The sequence below is a fragment of the Erythrolamprus reginae genome, chromosome 6, assembly GCF_031021105.1.
Source record: "Erythrolamprus reginae isolate rEryReg1 chromosome 6, rEryReg1.hap1, whole genome shotgun sequence".
NCBI lineage: Eukaryota > Metazoa > Chordata > Lepidosauria > Squamata > Dipsadidae > Erythrolamprus > Erythrolamprus reginae.
In genome coordinates, this window is record NC_091955.1 from 51106200 (window position 1) to 51128146 (window position 21947).

A 21947-nucleotide genomic window follows, 5' to 3' on the forward strand; every position below is an offset into this window, starting at 1 on the left:
GATTCTCTATTATAAATAGAATTCACTGTAAAAAGTATTTTTATACAATATTAATTAATTTGCCTTTACTAATATTAAATCCGGGGATTCTCTATTTCATAAAGAAATCATCTGTGAAAAAGATTTCACATATTTATTAATTAATTATCCTATCTTATATTTAAATCCGGGGATTCTCTATTATAAATAGAATTCACTGTAAAAAGTATTTTTATACAATATTAATTAATTTGCCTTTACTAATATTAAATCCGGGGATTCTCTATTTCATAAAGAAATTATCTGTGAAAAAGATTTCACATATTTATTAATTAATTATCCTATCTTATATTTAAATCCGGGGATTCTCTATTATAAATAGAATTCACTGTAAAAAGTATTTTTATACAATATTAATTAATTTGCCTTTACTAATATTAAATCCGGGGATTCTCTATTTCATAAAGAAATTATCTGTGAAAAAGATTTCACATATTTATTAATTAATTATCCTATCTTATATTTAAATCCGGGGATTCTCTATTATAAATAGAATTCACTGTAAAAAGTATTTTTATACAATATTAATTAATTTGCCTTTACTAATATTAAATCCGGAGATTCTCTATTTCATAAAGAAATTATCTGTGAAAAAGATTTCACATATTTATTAATTAATTATCCTATCTTATATTTAAATCCGGAGATTCTCTATTATAAATAGAATTCACTGTAAAAAGTATTTTTATACAATATTAATTAATTTGCCTTTACTAATATTAAATCCGGGGATTCTCTATTAAGGTAGCAAAGCCAGGCCATGCCCAAAGTTTAAAACTTCAACACAGATGTTCAAATCATCTCCTTAATATTTAGAAAGCCAAGACTCGAACTTGGATCTGAAAGCCCAAAACTTTCAATAATACCCCTATACTACTTTCTAGTAAGGTCAGCTAAACAAGCTATCGGGCCCATACCCCGAAAATGCCAAACCGGCCCCTACTAATTAATACACTAACCTGAATTACAGTTACCACAAGTCTCATCATAAGTACATGCCTAATTTCCTCTACAACTCACTGGCTAACAACATGAGTCTGTTTAGAAATCAACACCCTATCAATAATCCCAATCATCTCCAAATCGAACCATCCACGAGGAACCGAAGCCGCAACCAAATATTTCCTCGCCCAAACAACAGCCTCCACAGCCCTCCTATTTGCAACAGTAATAAATGCCCTCGATACCTCAAACTGAGAAATACACCTCCTATCTAAACCAACAACAATTATTATTATCACCCTGACTCTACTAATAAAAATAGCAGCCGCTCCACTACACTTTTGATTACCACAAGTAACACAAGGAACAACAACACTCACATCCTTAACAATTCTTACCTGACAGAAAATTGCCCCCCTTATGATTATATTTATTATTCACAATAAAACCAACCCCACCCTACTACTTATAGTAGCAGCCCTATCTGTAACCACGGGAGGCCTAGGCGGACTAAATCAAACCCAACTACGAAAACTCATAGCCTTTTCATCAATTGCCCATACGGGCTGAATCCTTGCAACTATTTACATTATACCAAGCATCTCTATTACTACATTCATCATCTATTCCATAACTACTACACCAATCTTTATATTAATAAGCGCTTCAACCCTAACAACAATTAAAGATACCGGAACACTATGAATATCATCACCCTACCTAATAACTACCCTATCAATAACCACCTTGTCACTCAGCGGCCTACCCCCATTAACAGGATTCATGCCGAAATGACTCATTCTAAACAAAATAATTTATACCAATATAACAATCGAAGCCACCATTATAGCTATAGCCTCCCTACTTAGCCTATACTTTTATATTCGACTAATCTACACATCAACCCTAACCCTATCTCCACACACCACCCTAATATCATTAAAATGACGCACAACACACAAAAAACACCCAGTAACCACCTCACTACTCACTACCACTTCAACCCTCCTACTTCCCCTATCACCACATATATAGGAACTTAAGTTATACAAACTAGAGACCTTCAAAGTCCCCAAAAAAGACTACTTTAGTTCCTGATAGAGCCTACAGACACACTACATCTCCTGATTGCAACACAGGTATTTTAATTAAACTAAGACTCCCTAGACTAGTGGGCCTCGATCCCACAAAAACTAATTAACAGCTAGTTGTCCTAAACCAACAGACTTTAATCTACACACCCGCCCCCGCCCTATACAGATTTAGAGCTAATGCAGCCAGCTCTTATCTTATAGCACAAAAGTATATTTTGAACAAACACCCTAAATAGTAAAAGATTCTCTTATACATAATTCTACAAATTACTGCCACTAGCTCTATACTACACACTCTTAAACAATACCCAGATATCGAGAGTGGGAGTGTACTCCATCACTATTATTAGGGATTTTCCTACTTTTACTTATATTTTATCAAAAAAGTACTAAGTGTCAAAGTTTTACTTTTATTCTAGCATATTTCGGGATGAATACCCAAATATTCACCCTAGCTAGACAGGGTGACCTAATTTCCCTACAAATAATATAAGACTCTTCAAGAATATACCTAACCCCTATACAGATTTAGAGCTAATGCAGCCAGCTCTTATTTTATAGCACAAAAGTATATTTTGAACAAACACCCTAAATAGTAAAAGATTCTCTTATACATAATTCTACAAATTACTGCCACTAGCTCTATACTACACACTCTTAAACAATACCCAGATATCGAGAGTGGGGGTGTACTCCATCACTATTATTAGGGATTTTCCTACTTTTACTTATATTTTATCAAAAAAGTACTAAGTGTCAAAGTTTTACTTTTATTCTAGCATATTTCGGGATGAATACCCAAATATTCACCCTAGCTAGACAGGGTGACCTAATTTCCCTACAAATAATATAAGACTCTTCAAGAATATACCTAACCCCTATACAGATTTAGAGCTATGCAGCCAGCTCTTATCTTATAGCACAAAAGTATATTTTGAACAAACACCCTAAATAGTAAAAGATTCTCTTATACATAATTCTACAAATTACTGCCACTAGCTCTATACTACACACTCTTAAACAATACCCAGATATCGAGAGTGGGAGTGTACTCCATCACTATTATTAGGGATTTTCCTACTTTTACTTATATTTTATCAAAAAAGTACTAAGTGTCAAAGTTTTACTTTTATTCTAGCATATTTCGGGATGAATACCCAAATATTCACCCTAGCTAGACAGGGTGACCTAATTTCCCTACAAATAATATAAGACTCTTCAAGAATATACCTAACCCCTATACAGATTTAGAGCTAATGCAGCCAGCTCTTATTTTATAGCACAAAAGTATATTTTGAACAAACACCCTAAATAGTAAAAGATTCTCTTATACATAATTCTACAAATTACTGCCACTAGCTCTATACTACACACTCTTAAACAATACCCAGATATCGAGAGTGGGGGTGTACTCCATCACTATTATTAGGGATTTTCCTACTTTTACTTATATTTTATCAAAAAAGTACTAAGTGTCAAAGTTTTACTTTTATTCTAGCATATTTCGGGATGAATACCCAAATATTCACCCTAGCTAGACAGGGTGACCTAATTTCCCTACAAATAATATAAGACTCTTCAAGAATATACCTAACCCCTATACAGATTTAGAGCTATGCAGCCAGCTCTTATCTTATAGCACAAAAGTATATTTTGAACAAACACCCTAAATAGTAAAAGATTCTCTTATACATAATTCTACAAATTACTGCCACTAGCTCTATACTACACACTCTTAAACAATACCCAGATATCGAGAGTGGGAGTGTACTCCATCACTATTATTAGGGATTTTCCTACTTTTACTTATATTTTATCAAAAAAGTACTAAGTGTCAAAGTTTTACTTTTATTCTAGCATATTTCGGGATGAATACCCAAATATTCACCCTAGCTAGACAGGGTGACCTAATTTCCCTACAAATAATATAAGACTCTTCAAGAATATACCTAACCCCTATACAGATTTAGAGCTAATGCAGCCAGCTCTTATCTTATAGCACAAAAGTATATTTTGAACAAACACCCTAAATAGTAAAAGATTCTCTTATACATAATTCTACAAATTACTGCCACTAGCTCTATACTACACACTCTTAAACAATACCCAGATATCGAGGGAGGGGGTGTACTCCATCACTATTATTAGGGATTTTCCTACTTTTACTTATATTTTATCAAAAAAGTACTAAGTGTCAAAGTTTTACTTTTATTCTAGCATATTTCGGGATGAATACCCAAATATTCACCCTAGCTAGACAGGGTGACCTAATTTCCCTACAAATAATATAAGACTCTTCAAGAATATACCTAACCCCTATACAGATTTAGAGCTATGCAGCCAGCTCTTATCTTATAGCACAAAAGTATATTTTGAACAAACACCCTAAATAGTAAAAGATTCTCTTATACATAATTCTACAAATTACTGCCACTAGCTCTATACTACACACTCTTAAACAATACCCAGATATCGAGAGTGGGAGTGTACTCCATCACTATTATTAGGGATTTTCCTACTTTTACTTATATTTTATCAAAAAAGTACTAAGTGTCAAAGTTTTACTTTTATTCTAGCATATTTCGGGATGAATACCCAAATATTCACCCTAGCTAGACAGGGTGACCTAATTTCCCTACAAATAATATAAGACTCTTCAAGAATATACCTAACCCCTATACAGATTTAGAGCTAATGCAGCCAGCTCTTATTTTATAGCACAAAAGTATATTTTGAACAAACACCCTAAATAGTAAAAGATTCTCTTATACATAATTCTACAAATTACTGCCACTAGCTCTATACTACACACTCTTAAACAATACCCAGATATCGAGAGTGGGGGTGTACTCCATCACTATTATTAGGGATTTTCCTACTTTTACTTATATTTTATCAAAAAAGTACTAAGTGTCAAAGTTTTACTTTTATTCTAGCATATTTCGGGATGAATACCCAAATATTCACCCTAGCTAGACAGGGTGACCTAATTTCCCTACAAATAATATAAGACTCTTCAAGAATATACCTAACCCCTATACAGATTTAGAGCTATGCAGCCAGCTCTTATCTTATAGCACAAAAGTATATTTTGAACAAACACCCTAAATAGTAAAAGATTCTCTTATACATAATTCTACAAATTACTGCCACTAGCTCTATACTACACACTCTTAAACAATACCCAGATATCGAGAGTGGGAGTGTACTCCATCACTATTATTAGGGATTTTCCTACTTTTACTTATATTTTATCAAAAAAGTACTAAGTGTCAAAGTTTTACTTTTATTCTAGCATATTTCGGGATGAATACCCAAATATTCACCCTAGCTAGACAGGGTGACCTAATTTCCCTACAAATAATATAAGACTCTTCAAGAATATACCTAACCCCTATACAGATTTAGAGCTAATGCAGCCAGCTCCTATCTTATAGCACAAAAGTATATTTTGAACAAACACCCTAAATAGTAAAAGATTCTCTTATACATAATTCTACAAATTACTGCCACTAGCTCTATACTACACACTCTTAAACAATACCCAGATATCGAGAGTGGGGGTGTACTCCATCACTATTATTAGGGATTTTCCTACTTTTACTTATATTTTATCAAAAAAGTACTAAGTGTCAAAGTTTTACTTTTATTCTAGCATATTTCGGGATGAATACCCAAATATTCACCCTAGCTAGACAGGGTGACCTAATTTCCCTACAAATAATATAAGACTCTTCAAGAATATACCTAACCCCTATACAGATTTAGAGCTAATGCAGCCAGCTCTTATCTTATAGCACAAAAGTATATTTTGAACAAACACCCTAAATAGTAAAAGATTCTCTTATACATAATTCTACAAATTACTGCCACTAGCTCTATACTACACACTCTTAAACAATACCCAGATATCGAGAGTGGGGGTGTACTCCATCACTATTATTAGGGATTTTCCTACTTTTACTTATATTTTATCAAAAAAGTACTAAGTGTCAAAGTTTTACTTTTATTCTAGCATATTTCAGGATGAATACCCAAATATTCACCCTAGCTAGACAGGGTGACCTAATTTCCCTACAAATAATATAAGACTCTTCAAGAATATACCTAACCCCTATACAGATTTAGAGCTAATGCAGCCAGCTCTTATCTTATAGCACAAAAGTATATTTTGAACAAACACCCTAAATAGTAAAAGATTCTCTTATACATAATTCTACAAATTACTGCCACTAGCTCTATACTACACACTCTTAAACAATACCCAGATATCGAGAGTGGGGGTGTACTCCATCACTATTATTAGGGATTTTCCTACTTTTACTTATATTTTATCAAAAAAGTACTAAGTGTCAAAGTTTTACTTTTATTCTAGCATATTTCGGGATGAATACCCAAATATTCACCCTAGCTAGACAGGGTGACCTAATTTCCCTACAAATAATATAAGACTCTTCAAGAATATACCTAACCCCTATACAGATTTAGAGCTATGCAGCCAGCTCTTATCTTATAGCACAAAAGTATATTTTGAACAAACACCCTAAATAGTAAAAGATTCTCTTATACATAATTCTACAAATTACTGCCACTAGCTCTATACTACACACTCTTAAACAATACCCAGATATCGAGAGTGGGAGTGTACTCCATCACTATTATTAGGGATTTTCCTACTTTTACTTATATTTTATCAAAAAAGTACTAAGTGTCAAAGTTTTACTTTTATTCTAGCATATTTCGGGATGAATACCCAAATATTCACCCTAGCTAGACAGGGTGACCTAATTTCCCTACAAATAATATAAGACTCTTCAAGAATATACCTAACCCCTATACAGATTTAGAGCTAATGCAGCCAGCTCTTATCTTATAGCACAAAAGTATATTTTGAACAAACACCCTAAATAGTAAAAGATTCTCTTATACATAATTCTACAAATTACTGCCACTAGCTCTATACTACACACTCTTAAACAATACCCAGATATCGAGAGTGGGGGTGTACTCCATCACTATTATTAGGGATTTTCCTACTTTTACTTATATTTTATCAAAAAAGTACTAAGTGTCAAAGTTTTACTTTTATTCTAGCATATTTCGGGATGAATACCCAAATATTCACCCTAGCTAGACAGGGTGACCTAATTTCCCTACAAATAATAAACACATGGACTGTATCTACACCCATCAACGGACTACAGCCTAGCTTCTCCGTTTTTGGGCACCAAGAAAAAAACGGAGAACCCGGGCAGCGGGGCGTGGAGGGGGTGTACTCCATCACTATTATTAGGGATTTTCCTACTTTTACTTATATTTTATCAAAAAAGTACTAAGTGTCAAAGTTTTACTTTTATTCTAGCATATTTCGGGATGAATACCCAAATATTCACCCTAGCTAGACAGGGTGACCTAATTTCCCTACAAATAATAAACACATGGACTGTATCTACACCCATCAACGGACTACAGCCTAGCTTCTCCGTTTTTGGGCACCAAGAAAAAAACGGAGAACCCGGGCAGCGGGGCGTGGAGGGGGTGTACTCCATCACTATTATTAGGGATTTTCCTACTTTTACTTATATTTTATCAAAAAAGTACTAAGTGTCAAAGTTTTACTTTTATTCTAGCATATTTCGGGATGAATACCCAAATATTCACCCTAGCTAGACAGGGTGACCTAATTTCCCTACAAATAATAAACACATGGACTGTATCTACATCCATCAACGGACTACAGCCTAGCTTCTCCGTTTTTGGGCACCAAGAAAAAAACGGAGAACCCGGGCAGCGGGGCGTGGAGGGGATGTACTCCATCACTATTATTAGGGATTTTCCTACTTTTACTTATATTTTATCAAAAAAGTACTAAGTGTCAAAGTTTTACTTTTATTCTAGCATATTTCGGGATGAATACCCAAATATTCACCCTAGCTAGACAGGGTGACCTAATTTCCCTACAAATAATAAACACATGGACTGTATCTACACCCATCAACGGACTACAGCCTAGCTTCTCCGTTTTTGGGCACCAAGAAAAAAACGGAGAACCCGGGCAGCGGGGCGTGGAGGGGGGTGTACTCCATCACTATTATTAGGGATTTTCCTACTTTTACTTATATTTTATCAAAAAAGTACTAAGTGTCAAAGTTTTACTTTTATTCTAGCATATTTCGGGATGAATACCCAAATATTCACCCTAGCTAGACAGGGTGACCTAATTTCCCTACAAATAATATAAGACTCTTCAAGAATATACCTAACCCCTATACAGATTTAGAGCTAATGCAGCCAGCTCTTATCTTATAGCACAAAAGTATATTTTGAACAAACACCCTAAATAGTAAAAGATTCTCTTATACATAATTCTACAAATTACTGCCACTAGCTCTATACTACACACTCTTAAACAATACCCAGATATCGAGAGTGGGGGTGTACTCCATCACTATTATTAGGGATTTTCCTACTTTTACTTATATTTTATCAAAAAAGTACTAAGTGTCAAAGTTTTACTTTTATTCTAGCATATTTCGGGATGAATACCCAAATATTCACCCTAGCTAGACAGGGTGACCTAATTTCCCTACAAATAATAAACACATGGACTGTATCTACATCCATCAACGGACTACAGCCTAGCTTCTCCGTTTTTGGGCACCAAGAAAAAAACGGAGAACCCGGGCAGCGGGGCGTGGAGGGGGTGTACTCCATCACTATTATTAGGGATTTTCCTACTTTTACTTATATTTTATCAAAAAAGTACTAAGTGTCAAAGTTTTACTTTTATTCTAGCATATTTCGGGATGAATACCCAAATATTCACCCTAGCTAGACAGGGTGACCTAATTTCCCTACAAATAATAAACACATGGACTGTATCTACACCCATCAACGGACTACAGCCTAGCTTCTCCGTTTTTGGGCACCAAGAAAAAAACGGAGAACCCGGGCAGCGGGGCGGGGAGGGGGGTGTACTCCATCACTATTATTAGGGATTTTCCTACTTTTACTTATATTTTATCAAAAAAGTACTAAGTGTCAAAGTTTTACTTTTATTCTAGCATATTTCGGGATGAATACCCAAATATTCACCCTAGCTAGACAGGGTGACCTAATTTCCCTACAAATAATAAACACATGGACTGTATCTACACCCATCAACGGACTACAGCCTAGCTTCTCCGTTTTTGGGCACCAAGAAAAAAACGGAGAACCCGGGCAGCGGGGCGGGGAGGGGGGTGTACTCCATCACTATTATTAGGGATTTTCCTACTTTTACTTATATTTTATCAAAAAAGTACTAAGTGTCAAAGTTTTACTTTTATTCTAGCATATTTCGGGATGAATACCCAAATATTCACCCTAGCTAGACAGGGTGACCTAATTTCCCTACAAATAATATAAGACTCTTCAAGAATATACCTAACCCCTATACAGATTTAGAGCTAATGCAGCCAGCTCTTATCTTATAGCACAAAAGTATATTTTGAACAAACACCCTAAATAGTAAAAGATTCTCTTATACATAATTCTACAAATTACTGCCACTAGCTCTATACTACACACTCTTAAACAATACCCAGATATCGAGAGTGGGGGTGTACTCCATCACTATTATTAGGGATTTTCCTACTTTTACTTATATTTTATCAAAAAAGTACTAAGTGTCAAAGTTTTACTTTTATTCTAGCATATTTCGGGATGAATACCCAAATATTCACCCTAGCTAGACAGGGTGACCTAATTTCCCTACAAATAATAAACACATGGACTGTATCTACATCCATCAACGGACTACAGCCTAGCTTCTCCGTTTTTGGGCACCAAGAAAAAAACGGAGAACCCGGGCAGGGGGCGTGGAGGGGGTGTACTCCATCACTATTATTAGGGATTTTCCTACTTTTACTTATATTTTATCAAAAAAGTACTAAGTGTCAAAGTTTTACTTTTATTCTAGCATATTTCGGGATGAATACCCAAATATTCACCCTAGCTAGACAGGGTGACCTAATTTCCCTACAAATAATAAACACATGGACTGTATCTACACCCATCAACGGACTACAGCCTAGCTTCTCCGTTTTTGGGCACCAAGAAAAAACGGAGCAGCGGGGCGGGGAGGGGGTGTACTCCATCACTATTATTAGGGATTTTCCTACTTTTACTTATATTTTATCAAAAAAGTACTAAGTGTCAAAGTTTTACTTTTATTCTAGCATATTTCGGGATGAATACCCAAATATTCACCCTAGCTAGACAGGGTGACCTAATTTCCCTACAAACATAGTAATATTACACCCACCTAAACCCTGGGCAACAGCCTCCTTCAGATTTGCAATCTAATATGATTTTTCACTTCAGGGTTAACAGTAAGGTTATTTCCTATATGTAATTTTACAGATTACCGCTTTAATCAGCCATACTACCAGTGTTTATTTCCCGTTGATTATTCTCAACAAACCACAAAGATATTGGAACCCTATACCTTCTATTTGGAGCCTGATCTGGTCTCATCGGAGCATGCCTAAGCATACTCATACGAATAGAACTAACACAACCAGGCTCGCTCTTTGGAAGCGATCAAATTTTTAACGTGTTAGTTACAGCCCACGCATTTATTATAATCTTTTTCATAGTTATACCCATTATAATTGGGGGCTTCGGAAACTGACTAATCCCACTAATAATTGGAGCCCCAGACATAGCCTTCCCGCGAATAAACAACATAAGCTTCTGACTCTTACCACCAGCACTTATCCTCCTCCTTTCCTCCTCATACGTAGAAGCAGGGGCAGGCACTGGCTGAACAGTATACCCCCCACTCTCAGGAAACCTAGTTCATTCAGGCCCATCAGTAGACTTGGCCATTTTCTCTCTTCATCTGGCAGGAGCCTCCTCTATCCTAGGGGCAATTAACTTTATTACAACATGTATTAACATAAAACCCAAATCAATACCAATATTTAATATCCCCTTATTTGTTTGATCTGTATTAATTACCGCTATTATACTTCTTCTAGCTCTCCCAGTACTAGCAGCAGCAATCACTATACTTCTAACAGACCGTAACATCAACACTTCTTTTTTTGACCCAGCAGGGGGCGGAGACCCAGTACTATTTCAACATTTATTTTGATTCTTTGGCCACCCAGAAGTTTATATTCTTATTTTACCCGGATTCGGAATTATCTCAAGCATTATCACTTTCCACACAGGAAAAAAAAACACATTTGGATATACAAGCATAATCTGAGCAATAATGTCAATTGCAATTTTAGGCTTTGTTGTATGAGCTCACCATATATTTACAGTAGGCCTAGATATTGATAGCCGAGCCTACTTTACAGCAGCAACAATAATTATTGCAATTCCTACAGGAATTAAAGTCTTTGGCTGATTAGCCACCCTGACAGGAGGCCAAATTAAATGAGAAGCCCCAATCTACTGAGCCCTCGGTTTCATTTTTTTATTCACTGTTGGCGGAATAACAGGTATTATTTTAGCAAACTCATCTCTAGATATCGTGCTCCACGACACCTATTATGTTGTAGCACATTTTCACTACGTTTTATCAATAGGGGCGGTATTTGCCATTATAGGAGGACTCACACACTGATTCCCACTATTTACAGGTTTTACACTTAATCAAACGCTAACAAAAACCCAATTCTGAGTGATATTCATTGGAGTAAATATAACATTTTTTCCCCAACATTTCTTAGGCTTATCTGGTATACCACGACGATATTCTGACTTTCCAGATGCTTTTACACTGTGAAATACAATATCATCAATTGGATCTACCATCTCCCTTATTGCTGTACTTATATCCCTATTCATTGTCTGAGAAGCTCTCGCATACAAACGAGAGCTCTTTATACCTCTCGGAAAAAAAACACACATTGAATGATTTTATGGTACCCCGCCGCCTCAACATACCCACGTTGAGCCAACATTCTTATTAAACAACTCGTACGCCCCAATCCGGGACCTAATTTCCCACTTAGAGTGACCCTGACCCGAGAAAAGGCAGATCTAACTGCCATCCATTAATTTCAAATTAACCGCATACTCATGCTCTATCCTCGAGAACCTAGTAAAATCAATTACATGGCCTTGTCATGGCCAAATTACAATCCTGTGGTTCTCAGTGCCATACGCAACCCAACTTACCCTACAAGAAGCCACAGGACCCACAATAGAAGAAGTAATCTTCCTACATGACCATGTATTATTACTCACATGCTTAATATCTATAGTAATTTTAATATTTACTATCACCGCAACCTCAACAGCCCTAACACACAACGACCCAACAGAAGAAGTAGAACAACTAGAAGCAGCTTGAACCGCTGCCCCTATTATAATTTTAATTCTCACAGCCCTACCCTCAGTTCGATCTCTTTATTTAATAGAAGAAGTATTTGACCCTCATCTAACTATTAAAACAACCGGACATCAATGATACTGAAATTATGAATATTCTGATAATACCCAAACATCATTTGACTCTTATATGATTCAAACAGAAAATTTACAAAGCGGGGGCCCGCGCCTTCTCGAAGTAGACCACCGCATGATTATACCTGCAGGCCTGCAGGCCCGCATTATTGTAACCGCAGAAGACGTCCTTCATTCCTGAACAATTCCATCTCTTGGAGTAAAAGTAGACGCAGTCCCAGGACGCCTTAACCAACTTCCCTTAACCACATCACGAGTTGGTGTATTCTTTGGCCAATGTTCAGAAATCTGCGGGGCCAACCACAGTTTTATACCAATCGCAATTGAAGCAATCCCACTACCTAATTTTGAACAATGATTAATTAAATAGTCACGGAGAAGCTTTTATAGCATTAACCTTTTAAGTTAAAGAAGAAACACACTTTCCTCAGTGAATGCCCCAACTGGATACAGTTTATATTTTTCTAATCTTTACATGAACCTGACTTGTTATTTATTTAATAACTCAAAAAATTAAGACCTTCCTGCTAATTTCAAAAAAGAAAGACCAACAAACTAAGCCCAACACACCCAGCCCCCATGAATACAAACCTATTTGAACAATTTAAAAGCCCAGAACTCTTATATATCCCAACTATAATTTTATCTATACTTATCCCACTCCTATTAATACACCACAAACCTAAACTCTTAGGAAACCGAATAACAACCGCCCTTACATGAACTTTAAAATCCACTACAACCAATATAACCACACAACTATCCGAAACAGGACAAAAATGATGTCGTATCCTTATAAGCTTACTTTTTTTTATCCTGATATCCAATATTCTAGGCCTCCTTCCATATACCTTTACACCAACTTCCCAATTATCAATAAACATAACACTAGCTATCCCCATATGAATAGCCACAGTCATCACCGGAATGACCAAAAACCCATCAACCACACTAGCCCACATGCTCCCAGAAGGATCCCCAACCCCTCTAATCCCATTCATAATTATAATTGAAACTGTTAGCCTCATTATACGACCCCTAGCACTAGGAGTCCGACTCACAGCTAACATTACAGCAGGTCACCTACTTATAACAATAATTAGCTCAACCGCACTTAACTTTTCTTTCTCCTATGTTTCTCTAAGCTTCCTCATATGAGCTCTACTTTTTTTATTAACTATCCTTGAATTAGCAGTAGCCTGCATCCAGGCCTATGTTTTTGTATTATTAATTATTTTGTACTTACAAGAAAACACATAATGACCCACCAACTTCACCAATATCACCTAATGGACCCTAGTCCATGACCTCTAACTGGAGCCATAGGCTCCATACTTATAGCCTCTGGACTAGCCATCTGATTTCACACAAACTCCTCCTCCATCCTTAAACTAGGACTTCTAACTACTATACTTACAATAATTCAATGATGACGAGATGTTGTCCGAGAAAGCACGTATCAAGGACATCACACAAAAGGAGTACAAAAAAATATACGCTATGGTATAATCTTGTTTATTACATCAGAAATTTTCTTCTTCCTAGGATTCTTCTGAGCCCTATACCACGTAAGTTTAATTCCAACACCAGAGTTAGGTTCAGAATGACCTCCTACAGGGGTGGTCCCCCTTAACCCCATAGACGTCCCACTCTTAAACACAGCAGTATTACTCTCATCCGGAGCAACAATTACATGATCCCACCACTCCCTAACAAAGGGAAATAAAAAAGAAGCAACCCTAGCCCTCATTATCACAGTTGTCCTAGGAGGTTACTTTACAGCCCTCCAAGCAACCGAATATATAGAAACCCCATTTACCATTTCAGATAGTGTTTACGGCTCACTTTTCTTCGTAACTACAGGATTTCACGGACTTCACGTAATTATTGGCACCTCTTTTCTAATGGTCTGCCTACTACGTCTAACCCATCATCACCTTACAACCACCCACCACTTTGGTTATGAAGCCGCAATCTGATATTGACACTTCGTAGATGTTGTTTGACTATTCCTCTATGTCTCAGTATACTGATGAGGATCCTATTTCTTTAGTATACCAGTATTAATGCCTTCCAAGCATTAGGCCCCACAAGGGAAGAAATAATTAACTTTATAATCTTTATTACTCTCTCTCTTCTAACAACTGTCCTATTATACTTCATTAACACGTACACCACCTCCAAACCAGACACTAATAAACTCTCACCCTATGAATGCGGCTTTGACCCAACAGACAACGCACGCACACCAATTTCTATCCAATTCTTCTTAGTCGCTATCTTGTTTATCCTCTTTGACCTAGAAATTGTACTCCTCCTCCCTGTCGTATGAAGCATAAACACCAACCCCCCCTACACCACTTTTACCCTAATCATTACCCTCATCACCATTCTCACACTAGGCCTACTATATGAATGACTACAAGGAGGCCTAGAATGAGTAGAATATTTAAGGTAGTCTAATCAGACACCCGATTTCGACTCGGGAAATCTTAATCATTAAGCCTTAAAAATGGAAACAGCCAAAACTATACTATTTATAGCCTTTACAATTACTATCACAAGCCTTTCCATACAACACAAACACCTTATACTTGCCCTCATATGCTTAGAAACAATAATGCTTATTGTATTTTCTATGTTAGTAATATTTACCTCAACTTCAACAACCACAACACAAACCCCCATATCAATTGTAATACTATCTTTATCTGTGTGTGGAGCCGCCGTTGGCCTCAGCCTAGTAGTTGCAATCACACGCACTCACGGAAATGACTTCCTAAAAAATCTAAGTCTACTATAATGCTTAAAATTTTATACATAACCTCTATATTAATTCCTACTATCTTTACTATTAAACCAAAAATACTCTACACAACATCAATTTCCTACACATTCTTACTCGCCACACTAAGCTTAAATTTACTAGAACCAACCTCCAATAACCATCTTTTTCTTGACTCAAGCTCAACCCCTTTATTCGTACTATCTTTCTGACTCCTACCAATTACAGTAATAGCAGGCCAACATGCAATAACCAAAGAGCCAACTCAACGACAACGAACATACCTAATAACAATCGTACTTCTTCAAGTATTTATTGCAGCAACATTTACAGCCTACAACCTCACACTAATATACATTATATTTGAAGCCACTCTCATTCCAACCCTTATTATTATTACCCGATGAGGACAACAAGCAGAACGACTCACTGCAGGAACCTACTTTATACTTTATACCTTAACAACCTCAATACCACTTCTTATAGCAATCATTTTCCTCAACAACTCCTCCAACACCCCAACACTGTTTATCCAAACAGCACAAACCCCATGGCAGCTAAGCGAGCTATTATGAATAGCCTGCTTAGCTGCCTTTTTAGCGAAAATACCAATCTACGGATTACACCTATGATTACCAAAAGCACATGTTGAAGCCCCCATTGTGGGCTCCATAGTACTAGCCGCAATTTTGCTAAAACTTGGAGGATATGGAATTATACGCTTAACACAAATCCTTCCCGTAATAAAAACTGATATATTTTTACCATTTATCGTGCTAGCTCTGTGAGGGGCCACCCTAGCAAACCTGACCTGTCTACAACAAACAGACCTTAAATCCTTAATCGCATATTCATCAATTAGCCACATAGGCCTAGTAATTGCAGCAATCGCTATTCAAACACAATGAAGCCTAGCCGGAGCTATAGCCCTCATAATTGCCCACGGTTTTACTTCCTCAGCACTATTTTGCTTAGCAAACATCACCTATGAACGAACTAAAACCCGAATTATAAACCTTACACGAGGGTTTCATAACCTCCTACCAATAATCACAATATGATGACTTTTAATTAACCTAATAAATATTGCAACCCCACCCAGTCTAAATTTTACAGGAGAACTGCTTATTGCATCCTCCCTGTTCTATTGATGCCCCATTACAATAACTATATTTGGAATATCCATACTAATTACAGCACTATATTCCCTTCACATATTTTTATCTACACAAATAGGCACACCCCTTACTAATTCTAAAATCGCACAAACACACTCACGAGAACACCTCCTCATAACCCTCCACACACTACCACTAATATTAGTCTCTATAAAACCTGAACTTATATTTAGGTGCGCGTAATTTAAATAAAATGTCATGCTGTGACCATGATAATAGGAGTCTCTCCTCACACACCACGAGGGTGTCATAAGATCTGCTAACTCTTTTACCTGGAACTAAACTCCAGCCCCCTCTACCAAAGGATAGTAGTATTCCACTGGTCTTAGGCACCAAAACCCTTGGTGCAAATCCAAGTGGTAGAATAATGGACCTTATCTCCCCAACAATTATACTTACTACTTTCTTATCCCTAATTGCACTAATCATACAACCACAAACAATACAAAATATAAAGAAAAACCTTATATTATTATTTTTTCTAAACTTAGTCCCTATTAACCCCCTCCTTAACAATAAAGAACTTACAATATCATTCCCACCACTAATTAATGTAATGACAGAAAACATTAACATCTCTGTTACATTAGACACCCTATCACTTATATTCTTTCCCATCGCCCTATTCATTACATGATCTATCACAGAATTTTCTATTTGGTATATATCATCAGACCCCCTCAACAATAAATTTACCAAGTACCTACTAATCTTTTTAATTACTATATTAACTATTATTTCAGCAAATAATCTATACCAACTTTTCATCGGGTGAGAAGGCGTAGGAATTATATCTTTTCTCCTAATTGGATGATGATCTGGTCGCCCAGACGCCAACACAGCCGCACTCCAAGCTATTGCCTACAATCGCATCGGAGACATTGGCCTTATTTTAACAACCCTATGACTAATAACTTCATCATCTATTAACTTACAAGAACTTATCTTTCAACACGAAATAATATACACCATTCCAACAATAGGCCTATTAGCTGCAGCCATGGGAAAATCCGCACAATTTGGCCTACACCCCTGACTTCCTTCCGCTATAGAAGGCCCAACCCCTGTATCAGCCCTACTACACTCCAGCACTATAGTCGTAGCAGGAGTTTTTTTACTCATCCGACTTTACCCAACATATTGCAACAACAAAACCATAACTACAATCTGCCTTCTAGTAGGATCTATAACAACTATATTTGCTGCAACCGCAGCAACAACCCACTACGACATTAAAAAGATTATCGCACTATCAACCACAAGCCAACTAGGCTTAATAATAACCATAATCGGCCTCAATCAACCAACACTAGCTTTTCTCCACATAGCTACTCACTCTTTTTTTAAAGCCTTATTATTCCTATGCTCAGGATCATTTACTCATAACCTGAATAACGAACAAGATATCCGAATGATAGGAGGCCTAACAAAAACAACCCCTATAACCTCATCATTTATTACAATCGCTAGCTTCTCCCTTATAGGCATACCCTTTCTAACCGGCTTTTACTCAAAAGACACCATCATTGAAACAATAATAAATTCTTATACCAACTCATGAGCCATAACAATGATCTTCATCGCCACCATTATTTCTGCCGTCTACAGTACACAACTTATTTTATATTTACTCTCCAAATTCCCACGAACAAACCACACCACTAACAAAGAAACAACAAACATCATCACCCCCCTTCTACGTCTAACCGCTGCTTCAACCTTAATAGGTACTCTAGCAAAAACCCTAACTCTACAAACCACAACACTAATTACTATACCAACCATAATTAAACTCACAGCACTAATTGCTACACTTACAGGAGCCTCTCTATCAATAGACATACTCAACACCACCCTCCATTCTAAACCAAAAAAAACAATTACATCCAACCACTTCTTCAACCAGCTAGCTTTCTTCAATATCCCCCACCGAATACTAACCATACAAAGTATAAAACTTAGCCAACAAAAATCCAATGAGCTTATTGATCTATGAACGCTCGAAATACTAGGACCTAAAGGCCTATCAAACTCAATCACCCCGACCATCCACCTCTCAACACAACAAAAAAATATAATCAAAAACTTCCTCCCAATCTTTACCTTCACCATAATTTCCTCTATCCTTCTTCTCTAAAAGAACGCAGACCCCCCTTACAAGATCAACCAATTACTACCAAAATAGAAAACAACACCACAAACAAACCCCAAGAACAAACCACCAAACCCACACCACCCTTAAAATAAAAAACACAAGCACCATTTACCTCTAAACACAACATCTCCTCTCAAACCGTATTAACTATTAACGCATCTAAGACCCAAACACCAACTCACCAAAAACCCAAAATAGCTAAGACCAAAACAAAAATAGCAAAAAACTTAGCCAACCACCCCCGTAGCATATCCACCTTATCCTTCTCTACACTCACACAATAACTAAAAATCACAACCAGACCCCCTAAATAAATAATATAAACTACAAAAGCCATAAAAGTACGACCAAAAACAACCATAAAAAGACAACAAAAAAATGAGACCCCTATAAGAATAATCACCCCTTGATAAGGAACAAAAATATAACCTAACACAGACACACTAAAAACTACAAATATTATTGACATATACACCAAATAATTTATTAAAACCATAATTTTTGCTCTATTAGAGACCTGCGGTACGAAAAACCACTGTTGTAATCAACTACAAAAATCATGCTCAACCAACACACACTTCTACTATTTAATCTTCTCCCAGTAGGAATAAATATCTCTACTTGATGAAATTTTGGCTCAATACTATTAGCCTGCTTAATTTTACAAACTTTAACGGGTTTCCTCCTAGCAATCCATTACACAGCTAACATCAACCTAGCCTTCTCATCTGTCATTCACATTATACGAGACACCCCCCACGGATGAATCTTACAAAACCTCCATGCCATCGGAGCTTCTATATTCTTTATCTGTATCTACATCCACATCGGCCGCGGCCTCTACTACAGTTCCTACCTAAACAAATCAGTATGACTATCAGGTGTTAGCCTACTTATTACTCTAATAGCAACTGCTTTCTTCGGATACGTTCTTCCCTGAGGACAAATATCCTTCTGAGCAGCAACAGTAATTACCAATCTCCTGACAGCCGTACCTTATATTGGCACCTCTCTAACAACTTGACTATGAGGAGGATTCTCAATCAATGACCCTACACTAACACGATTCTTCGCACTTCACTTTATCCTCCCATTCATCATTATATCTTTATCCTCCATCCACATTATTCTTCTTCACGACGAAGGCTCAGGCAACCCACTCGGAACCAACTCAGACACAGACAAAATCCCATTTCACCCCTACCACTCATACAAAGACACCCTAATATTATCTATCCTTATCTCCCTCATACTCATCACTATTTCCCTCGCCCCCAACATCTTTAACGACCCAGATAACTTCTCAAAAGCCAATCCAATAGTTACACCCCAACATATTAAACCAGAATGATACTTTCTATTTGCATACGGAATTCTACGATCAGTCCCAAATAAGCTAGGCGGGACTTTAGCACTAATCTTATCAGTCTCCATCCTAATCTCAATACCATTTACCCACACCTCTTACATTCGATCAATGACCTTTCGCCCATTTGGACAACTCCTATTCTGAACCCTAATTACTACCTTCATTACAATTACATGAGCAGCCACTAAACCAGTAGAACCCCCATTTATACTAATTAGCCAAATAACCTCTCTACTCTACTTCCTATTCTTCATTATAAACCCCATTCTAGGTTGACTAGAAAATAAACTCTCTATACCACCCACATGCCCTGGTAGCTTAACTCACAAAGCATTGTTCTTGTAAACCAAAGACGGGCCCTTCCCCCAGAGCATCAAAGAGGGACTTCCATCTCTAGCCCCCAAAGCTAACATTTTATCTTAAACTACTCTTTGATTGCCCCCTCCGGGGGTGTATCCCCAACCATATGCCCCCTCCGGGGGTGTATCCCCAACCATATGCCCCCTCCGGGGGTGTATCCCCAACCATATGCCCCCTCCGGGGGTGTATCCCCAACCATATGCCCCCTCCGGGGGTGTATCCCCAACCATATGCCCCCTCCGGGGGTGTATCCCCAACCATATGCCCCCTCCGGGGGTGTATCCCCGACCATATGCCCCCTCCGGGGGTGTATCCCCGACCATATGCCCCCTCCGGGGGTGTATCCCCAACCATATGCCCCCTCCGGGGGTGTATCCCCAACCATATGCCCCCTCCGGGGGTGTATCCCCGACCATATGCCCCCTCCGGGGGTGTATCCCCGACCATATGCCCCCTCCGGGGGTGTATCCCCGACCATATGCCCCCTCCGGGGGTGTATCCCGGCCCATAGATTAATGTATCTCTTATACATTAGTCTTACTTTGCTATGTATAATCCACATAAGTGATTTGCCCCATGCATATAAGCCAGTATTGTATAATAATGATTAGTACGATATGTTAGTATGTATAATCCACATTAACGATTTGCCCCACGCATATAAGCCAGTATTTTATATTAATGATTATTAAGACATATTGGTTTAATAGCACACTCCTTATCCACCTCATATTCTGGGTCGTTCCATGCACGGTACGTCTGGGGACGTGACTCGTTATTCATAATTACTCACGAATATCCTGTTCCAACTGGTATCCCATGATCTAGTCCAGCCCGAGAAATCCTCTATCCTTCAGCGTAAAGCATGGCAGTCCCGCTTTTCACGTCCATGTATTGTAACTCCTCCCACAGTGCCTTTTACGAGACCACTGGTTACTCTTTCAGGTTCATTTCGATGGCCCGGAACCATCCCTCATTCCCAGCTTTTTACGACGCCTTCATCGCACCCTCTATATTGGTACATACACCCTCATGTTTAGATCACGCATGCTCGATCCACCCCTGGTAATTTTTATTTTTTAACGGCTTTCTTCAACCCCCCCTTGCCCGCGGCTTCCTCTCGGACGTGTACAACTCCAGTTCATCTTGAGCATACCCACGTTCCAGTGCTTATTGGACATATTATTAATCTGGCATATTCCCCCATATATTACAATCTTTCCATGGTTTTTAGACATACTTTTCTTATTCCTACTACTCTCCAGCCATTCTCTACAAATTTTTATTGGATATTTTCCCACAAAACACTTTTTTGCAGCCTGATTTTTTAAAAATCATATCGTATTTTGAAAGACAAATTAATCAATAAAATCCAACAAACCCGTTTTCTTATAATAAAGCACCATTACATCTTGCATATGAACCCCTTTGTACTTTCAAAGGCACAACCCCTACATATCTGTGAAAAAGATTTCACATATTTATTAATTAATTATCCTATCTTATATTTAAATCCGGAGATTCTCTATTATAAATAGAATTCACTGTAAAAAGTATTTTT

The 21947-nt window shown here is 37.4% G+C and overlaps 1 protein-coding gene and 2 pseudogenes across 1 annotated transcript in view; all 3 read left to right on the forward strand.

Moving 5' to 3' along the window:
- The window catches only part of LOC139168875 (synaptotagmin-1), a 455513-nt gene that overhangs the window by 270992 nt on the left and 162574 nt on the right, over positions 1-21947 (forward strand). The gene's annotated exons all lie outside the window — the stretch shown is intronic.
- Positions 964-12170, forward strand: LOC139168876 (NADH-ubiquinone oxidoreductase chain 2-like; annotated as a pseudogene).
- On the forward strand, positions 16870-20333 carry LOC139168868 (NADH-ubiquinone oxidoreductase chain 5-like; annotated as a pseudogene).